At 39.3% G+C, this 9,968-nt stretch overlaps 1 pseudogene; it reads right to left on the bottom strand.

Annotated features, from left to right (window-relative positions):
- Positions 1–9,214: 9,214 nt before the first annotated feature.
- Positions 9,215–9,529, bottom strand: LOC112615160 (annotated as a pseudogene).
- Between the last annotated feature and the right edge of the window lie 439 nt (positions 9,530–9,968).

Raw genomic sequence — 9,968 nt, 5'->3', positions numbered from 1 at the left:
ACACTCTACCTGATTCTGAATCTCCAATCTCAGAGATCCCAGCTGAATTAACATCTCTGTCTCTACTGTGACAAAACAATTATGCTCAATTTGTTATGATAGTGGAGCCTCCCACGATGCATACAGTCACCTAAATCATACATTTGGGGTTATCTTTAAATCATCCAAGCAGTCACCAAATTTGCTTGACCCTGCTTCTTTATTATTTCTTAAATCTGTATCCATGCAATACACATCCCAACTACCACAGCCTTATTTCAAGACTTTGTATATTTTTCATCTAATTAATGCCACCACTCCATAAGTGGGACAATTAACGTGACTACAATCTATTTTTCACACCTCTGCTCTAGTATGATAATTGCAAAACTCGAATCATTTTATTCCTATTGCTAAAATCACATGGGCTATGCATTGTGTAGAAGATCTAGTTCAACCCTTTAGCATGATAGACAAGGCCACTTATTACCTCTGTGGCCTCATCTCTTTATCTTTTGCTAAAGTACTCAGACCTCTTTCTCTCCTACCTCATACTATGACGATTGAGTCAAAGTGTTTTGTTTACTGCTCCCTGAATATTCATCTCTACTATGGCGTGCATCGTTCACTTGGTTTAGAATAAAATTCCTGCTCTCATTCCAATAGTTAGTTGCTGCTAGTCCTATAAGATACATTTCAGATATCATCTAAATTTAGGGAGATTTGACCTTTTATTACTGTGAACTGCTCTTTCTACATCATTCCATTACACGATGTGTCTGATTCTCTATCAGGGCATCCATCACACAGAGGGTCATTATATGTGTATTCACTTGCCTTCTTTAAAATTCAACCCATTCCTTCATGATAAGCACTCCAGTTCCTAACTCCATCCCTAGCATCCAGCAGCTGGCCTGCCATATTCTCAGTAAGGATTGTAAGTGTTGAATGCAGGAACTAGTAATTTGGAATCGATTTGGCAGATATTTTAGCTTAACAGGCAAGAGATAGTATGCAAATATATTAACTAAGTAAGAGAGGTATAGGCGGAAGTAGATCAAATCCAGAATGCTAGGTAATAATATGAAACTGAATTTTCTTTAGAGAGTAAAGGGTAAAAATAAGTATATATGCTGACATCAGCCAAACATTCTGAAACAGAACCAAAAAGTTTCTATGGCAGAATTTTTACTCATTTGACATGTAATAATTGAATATATACTGTATGCAATAAGCTGGACTAGTCTTTAGAATTGTAGTAATCACTAAAACAACAAAAGAGTGTTTTGGAACTTTTACTTTGGGGTCAGAGTGGCAAAAGAAACAAGCACAAGATAAATAAAAAATCTACTTTAGGTAGTCACAAGTGCTACTGAAAAAAGAAATACATTACCCTAATAGATGACAAGGACAGGGGTTTGGGGTTGCTTCTTCATGACTAGTGATGTCAGAATGGAAAACCCAAAACTCACAGTTGGCTGATAAATAGTCTCAGTCCTGGAAGAATGATGGATGAGAGAAAAATGGAAAATGCTGTCCAAGCATCCAAAGTATTTGCAGTGATGTTAAAGACACTGTTTAATGACTAAAAAGGGAGTCTCAAGTGTCACACAAAAGAAATTCACTTATTGTTGCATGATGAAAAGGTCTGAGATAGGATAAGAAAGAACTTTCAAATCTTAAATGAAGTGATAGAGAAACAATACAAGTCAGATTTCCATTCAAAGACTCAAACCAGAAAACTTCTCACGGAAGGGATACAGACACTGACCTCTCATATATTGGAAACATGTAAAATGCTTGGTTAATTACTTTAAATAATATTTTGAAGATAAAGATACAGAAGAAATAAAAAGAAAATTATATAAGGTGACATTACTCAAGAAAGACATCGCATTTCTTTGTAAAACTGCAAGTACGTAACAGGGCTAACCTGTTCATATTGGTAGGCAGTCAAGTTTTACAGTGTCTATGGTAAAATCTCTATATTTAATTATTTTGTGGAAGATGTAGGATATACTTTTTTCTTTATCATGGTTAGCCAAAAAGAATGTATTTTACATTGCTATTAAATACCCTATCCATAATCTATAATTTCTTTCAGAAATAATTTATTAGTCAGATAAAGTTTAGTATTTTGTAATTAGGTCAGCATAAATAAATATAAATATAAAGATAATAAATGAATAAATAAAATTAAAACAATAAAATATAAGAAAATTCTTAAGAAGGAAACAGGCTTGGTCTAGATGGTGGCACCCAAGATGGCTGAATAGGAACAGCTCCAGCCTCCAGCTCCCAGTGTGAGCAACACAGAAGACGGGTGATTTCTGCATTTTCAACTGAGGTACTGGATTCATCTCACTGGGGCGTGTCGGACAGTCGGTGCTGGTCAGTGGGTGCAGCCCAACCAGCGAGAGCTGAAGCAGGGCGAGGCATCGCCTCACCTGGGAAGTGCAAGGGGGAAGGGAATTCCTTTTCCTAGCCAAGGGAAACTGAGACATACTACACCTGGAAAATCGGGTAACTCCCACCCTAATACTGCACTTTACCAAGGGTCTTAGCAAACAGAATACCAGGAGATTATATCCCCTGCCTGGCCTGGAGGGCCCCACACCCATGGAGCCTCCCTCATTGCTAGCACAGCAGTCTGAGATCTAACTACAAGGTGGCAGTGAGGCTGGGGGAGGGGCGCCTGCCATTGCTGAGGCTTAAGTAGGTAAACAAAGCCCCCAGGAAGCTCAAACCGGGTGGAGCCCACCTCAGCTCAAGGAGGCCTGCCTGCCTCTGTAGACTCCACCTCTGGGGACAGGGCATAGCTAAACAAAAAGCCGCAGAAACCTCTACAGATGTAAATGTCCCTATCTGACAGCTTTGAAGAGAGCAGTGGTTCTCCCGGCATGCAGGTTGAAATCTGAGAACAGACAGACCACCTGCTCAAGTGGGTCCCTGACTGACCCCTGAGTAACCTAACTGGGAGACATCCCCCACTAGGTGCAGACTGACATCTCACACCTCACACAGCTGGGTACACCTCTAAGACGAAGCTTCCAGAGCAAGAATCAGAAAGCAACACTTGCTGTTCAACACTATTCTATCTTCTGCAGCCTCTGCTGCTGATACCCAGGCAAACAGGGTCTGGAGTGGACATCAAGCAAACTCCAACAGACCTGCAGCTGAGGGTCCTGACTGTTAGAAGGAAAACTAACAAACAGAAAGGACACCCACACCAAAACCCCATCAGTACGTCACCATCATCAAAGATCAAAGGCAGATAAAACCACAAAGATGGGGAGAAAGCAGTGCAGAAAGGCTGGAAATTCAAAAAATCAGAGTGCATCTCCCCCTTCAAAGGAATGCAGCTCATTGCCAGCAACAGAACAAAGCTAGACAGAGAATGACTTTGATGAATTGAGAGAAGAAGGCTTCAGTCGATCAAACTTCTCACAGCTAAAGGAGGAACTAGGTACCCAGTGCAAAGAAACTAAAAACCTTGAAAAAAGAATGGAAGAATGGATAACTAGAATAACCAATGCAGAGAAGTCCATAAACGAACTGATAGAGATGAAAACCATGACATGAGAACTACGTGACAAATGCACAAGTTTCCATAACTGACTCGATCAACTGGAAGAAAGAGTATCAGTGATTGAAGACCAAATGAATGAAATGAAGCAAGAAGAGAAGTTTAGAGAAAAAAGAGTGCAAAGAAATGAACAAAGCCTCCAAGAAATATGGGATTATGTGAAAAGACCAAATCTACGTCTGATTGGTGTGCCTGAAAGTGACGGGGAGAATGGAACCAAGTTGGAAAACACTCTGCAGGATGTTATCCAGGAGAACTTCCCCAATCTAGCAAGGCAGGCCAACATTCAAATTCAGGAAATACAGAGAACACCACAAAGATACTCCTCGAGAAGAGCAACTCCAAGACACATAATTGTCAGATTCACCAAAATTGAAATGAAGGAGAAAATGTTAAGGGCAGCCAGAGAGAAAGGTCGGGTTACACACAAAGGGAAGTCCATCAGACTAACAGCAGATCTCTCGGCAGAAACTCTACAAGCCAGAAGAGAGTGGGGGCCAATATTCAACATTCTTAAAGAAAAGAATTTTAAACCCAGAATTTCATATCCAACCAAACTAATTTCATACGTAAAGGAGGAATAAAATCCTTTACAGACAAGCAAATGCTTAGAGATTTTGTCACCACCAGGCCTGCCCTACAAGAGATCCTGAAGGAAGCACTAAACATGTAACAGGCACTTTCTAAACAGATCCATATAATTCACCTACAGTAATGAGTGCTGACTTTGCTGATTTTGTTCCATGTGTATCAGTGCAGCCAGGATGGCATGGTGAAGATAGTACTCCTTACCAATGCTATCTGAGGCTGAGGCAGGTGGATCACCTGAGGTCAGGAGTTCAAGACCAGCCTGGCCAACATGATGAAACTCCATCTCTACTAAAAATATAAAAATTAGTTGGGTGTGGTGGCGGGTACCTGTAATCCCAGCTACTCCAGAGGCTGAGGCAGGAGAATCACTTGAACCAGGGAAGCGAAGTTTGCAGTGAGCCGAGATCGAAGCACTGTACTCCAGCCTGCGCAACAGAGCGAGACTCCATCTCAACAAAAAAAAAAAAAAAAAAAAAAAAAGTAGACCTCTAAGTGATTCTGCCTTCATCCATATTAACAGCCCTACTGGACACTTGTTTTTAATCCTTCATTTTAGTTGTTCCTATATGGGCAAGATTTGGTTACTGAAATTGGTATGAGTTATGTAATTTGACATAGTTAATAAATTAATCCATCCAACATAAACTTAGCACATTATGTCCTAGTAACTAGAGAGATACCATATGTTACAACAGTGTATACTCTAAATAATTCATGTTCTATATGATGGAAACATCACATAATTATCAAAACACAATATATTATAGGCTATCAAACATGTATATATGCAGTATTGTGTAATTATACACAATTGATTGGCATTGGTTATGTAATGGGAGTTGGGAAACATTTCACAGAGACATTACATTTAAATCTGAATCTTTAAAGATAATTATGGTTTTCTACAGATAGCAAGTGCCAGTTAGATATATTTTGGTTGAAAGAAACAATATCAGACAGAAGGAACAGACTTGAAAGACTGTGGCTTGTCTTGGGAAACAGTGGCCACAACTTTGGGGTTGAGGTGGAAATGTGAAATGAAACCAAGAAGGAACAATTGACAAAGACTACAAACTGAGTTTTGATTTATTCCTGCAAGAAAGAAGACACAAATTAGGATATTTTGTTATCTTTTTAGAACAAGCAGCAGAGTTTTTTTCCCCCTGCTTAAGCATCCATTTAACATAGTCATAACAGCACCCTGATTTTCCACAGGGAAAAACTACTAGTTCAAGCGTGGCACAGGTGGTTTCACCGCAGCTGAATTTACAGCAATGGCTGAAGAAATGGACACGTTACCCAGCCATGTCCAATTAGCTGTCTCACAACGCTGGTAATGGTAATTGGTCAAGCATGAGCATGTAACCTAAAGCAGTTAAATTAAGGTTTAAGTGTGAGATGTTAGCTAGAACTATTGAAAATGAGAAATTATCTTCTCCTGTGGTTGCTAAGCAGGTAGGATATAAACCTAAAGATGCTTCTAGCTATTCTGGCTATCTTCTTTTCCTGAAATGAGGAATGGCAACATAAAGAGACACAGGAAAACAAACACAAAGAGAGATAATGGAGAGAAATTAGGAGAGATACCTGAAGCTAGATGTGCCTTAGGATTTTCAGATCTATAAGCCAATGTATTCCATATTTTAAGTGTAAGCTTCTGAAGGAATTCTGTCCTTAACAAGGAAGGGTCCTAATAGTTGCAACAGGAGAGTGATATGATCAGAACTCATGAAGTAATTTTCAATAAATTTGTCATGTAAAACTTACTTGCTCTTGTCCATTCTGTAAAGTTAATATGTTTATATAATTTATATTTGAATTGGGCTTAATTTGTATGAAAAAAATTTTAAAAACCAGTAAATTCTTCTGTTAATCATTTGTTTAATATGTATTTGTTAGGCACCACAGTTGAGTATAATTGAGTTGAAAGAAATGAGCAAATACGTTCATTTAATTATGAACTAAATGTGGTCATGACATATAATGTTAATTCTATTAAATAAATTTCCTACTTCTCTGTACCATGAGGTCCTTTCAAAATTTCTCTGTTTTTGTATTTGTTTCATATTATCATACACTATATTTTAAAACCTTGGCAAAATAATACTCATTTAATTCTGAAATGAAGAGAAAATATTCTGAAGTAAAGTACCAGAGAACGTTTGGTTTATATTAAGAAAGAAAACAGTTCTGGTGGGAAATGAAATGTCTTTCACTAATACCTTAATAAAGAGTGAAATCATGTTATGTGACCAATTAGCCCCCGGTGGGATTTTTAAGATGCCTAAATTTAGCAAAATCTCAAAGAGCGTGAGGAGGTGTGTGTGCTTGTCTGTGCATACATGTGTGGTATGTATGTCTTGAAAAATTAAAACAGATGTTTGGTTAGGCTAATAACCATTAACTTCAGTGTCATCTCTGGCTGCTAGTTATAGTAGACTTAAGTTTTGAAATTTCCTCTGCAATGGGAAATTTCTTCCTCTCAAACTTTGAGGGCCTACTACATTACTCTTCTTGTCTATTTTAAAATCTTGTGTTTAATATTTGGTCCCAACCATCATGAATAATGTTCCCAACATCATTTCAATTCATTGTATTCAGAGGCAATACACTGAAGTAATTCAATGTATAGGAAAGAGGGTTGGGTTGAGAACTGAGACAGAAGTTGAAGCCTACCACCAGCAATTGTCCAATCATTTAATGTTTCTAGACTCTCATAAACTGTAATGTGAGCAGGTTGAATGTATTTTTCAAAGTTTGATTTAATCAGTGGCTCAGACAAAGGGAATGGGGCAGTGGGAATTGAACTGACCACCATAAAGTCAAGAGAAAAGGTTGAATGGGGCTAGAAGTAGTATCAACAAATGCTGAGTTCAAAGATAAGGAAGGGATTCAGTGTTAGCCCCAACTCCAAAGTCAAGCTAGGATGAACTGCCTTCCATTAACTTAAAGCCAGTAAGTTGATATGGTGTATTGATCCATAGAAGGCAAGTTAAGAAGATTCAGAGCTGAGCTGGTGGGAGGTCATGACAGCTTTGGGGAGGGGGGGGGAAGCCATAAGGCAGTAGCAGCTTTGTGAGATGCTGAGTGTAGCTTGCTAAATTAAAATATTTACACTTTGGATCTCTGAAGCTTGGAACTCTGTTTTCCTGATAAATTGTAGTTTACAAGACGTTTAACATGGATGACATCAGTGTATTTTTATTTCACAGTTTCATAGATAAGAGTATAATCAATGAACTTAAAAATGTGTTAAAACACCGAGAAAAACATTTTCATTAAACTTCAGAAAGTGGCTAGTACAGAATATGTGTAAGTAAAAGACAAAACAAAACAACAGATGATGTTACCAGTACTCAGAGCTATAGTTTGCTTTTTACAAATATTTTTCATATTTAAATTTACAAATGAAAATGATCAGATTTGCCATATTAGGGGTGAGAGGAAAAACTAAAGATGTATTTATTATTAGCTAAATGTACTCACTGTATGCTCTGTTTTATATAGATAGATAGATATGCCCATGGCCTGGGTGACTGGAAATGTAGTTGTCAGACTTCAGAATGAACTGAACAGTCCTTTGTTTCTGCACAGCATAGGAGCAACCAGGAAAAAACATACAATAGTCAAGCACTCTGCATTGCAAAACATCACCTTAACAGCCCACCAACATTATTCAACTGCTGTAGAACTGTGCAGTGCACAAAAGTACATAAGAGATTAAATTGCATTGATAAATAATACTTTAAAAAATCAATTCTTTTCACCTGTAATGTTTTCTGACAGATGTGGGTTCAGATTACCATTTAGACCTAACGATAAATAGCACATGTAAATAAATTTATAACTACTTACCTAGGTGCTTAGTTTTAAAGAATGAAGGCAACAAAGAGTTAATCACTGTACCATTTTGGACTATTCAACATGAAGTGGCTATACACATTTTCTTAAATCAGGAGGCCACAAATTAGGTTAACAGTCTGTTTAGATTAAAATTTAAAAAGTCAGCACTTTAATGAAAATGAATTTTTATTTATTTATTTATTTTTTATTTTTATTTTTTTTTTTGAGACGAAGTCTTCACTCTGTCGCCCAGGCTGGAGTGCAGTGGCACGATCTCAGCTCACTGCAAGCTCTGCCTCGCCAGTCCACACCATTCTCCTGCCTCGGCCTCCCGAGTAGCTGGGACTACAGGCGCCCGCTACCACGCCTAGCTATTTTTTTGTATTTTTAGTAGAGATGGAGTTTCACCATGTTCGCCAGGATGGTCTCGATCTCCTGACCTCATGATCCACCTGACTCGGCCTCCCAAAGTTCTGGGATTACAGACATGAGCCACGGCGCCCGGCGGAAAATGAAATTTTACTTCAAGTATCCAAACCAATTATCAGAACTGAAGTATTTCACCTCACCAATTTAGAAGATATTCAATTATTACTCAAATAAAAGCAACAAAATGCCACATAAAATGAAATTTATTACCTGAGGCAAGCCTTAAAACAAGTAAAAGGTTATGCATTTTACAAAACAAACTGTTCAATTGCTAGTGGCTTGTTCCAAGGACTCTTCAATCAACTAAGTATACTCCCCTACCCAGTCCTCAGATTGCTTGCTGATGAATGATTAACGTAATGGTTAACGATACCACTCCTTCCTATTCAGGATGCTTGGAGGCACTCTTGGATCGCGATCTAGACTTGCATTCCTTCTTGTATCCTGGTGGGAGGCTTCTGGACCTGGAGCTGGACCCAGTCAGCGAACAAGATCGGACACTGAAGAGGAACTGGATTTGGATTTTTGGTTAGTTCCAGATCCAGAGGTTGATGGACAGCGAGTGCGAGAGCGAGTGCCAGAGCGAGTGCGTGAGCCAGAGAACTTTGACTTGGAGTGAAGGGACCTCGACTTCGAGTGAGAGGACTTCGACTTCGAGCTACTGAAGGGAGATCTGTCCCAGGATGGAGATCGGCCCCTGCTACGGGAACGGCTGGGACGACGAAGCCTTCCGCTGAGCCTCTGGCGTTCATAGTTGTCGCCTTCATACCTGCTAGAAGACGTTACCTAGCGGAAGTTACGGTAGAAACGTGGGGGACGACCACGGCTTGCCATCTGCACACGAAGCTCTTGGCCATCCGGCATGATCCCGTCGAGAGCGTCCATGGCATCCTCGATCTGGTGCTTGAAGTGGAAGCGGACGAAGGTGAAGCCGCGGGACAGTCTAGGGATGCGATCCCAGAGGATGTACACGTCGCCAGTGCTCCCATACTTCTTGAACACAGGTCACTGCAGGGTGTTGGCCGATGTGCGGTTGGTCATGTTGTCCACCTTGAGGGAAGTCATGCCTTCGACATTGGGAGGACGGCGACTGTAACTCATGGTCTTTTATGCTTGGTCTGAAGCCTCTCAAAATGAGCGCCCAAGAGGTAATGACCCCAGAAGAGTGACGCGGGTAACCTAGGCTGCAAAGGTTTCCCAGCGTTGGCTCTGCCTCTTTCTCAGTTGCTTAAGGGGCTCTTGGGTAGAGACTCTAGAATGTTCCAAGGAGTACCATCCATCTCCAGAGCTGAGATGGGCTTTAGAAACAGAGAAACAACTCCATACCACTGTTGTTGTTGTTTTTTTTTTGTAAATGAGTGTTCACGACTATAACACAATTATTTTGTGACTTTTTTAGTATAAATCCAAATTTCCAGTTTTACGTATTGATATAAGTATATAAATATATAGATATAATTGCAATGCTGATTAACAGAAGTCAGAAACATTTATCTTATTTAGAGACAAAATTTTAAAATAACACAAATAAATTACGAGC

This window comes from Theropithecus gelada, chromosome X (genome assembly GCF_003255815.1).
Source record: "Theropithecus gelada isolate Dixy chromosome X, Tgel_1.0, whole genome shotgun sequence".
Taxonomy (NCBI): domain Eukaryota; kingdom Metazoa; phylum Chordata; class Mammalia; order Primates; family Cercopithecidae; genus Theropithecus; species Theropithecus gelada.
This window is presented reverse-complemented; position numbering and strand designations above follow the sequence as displayed.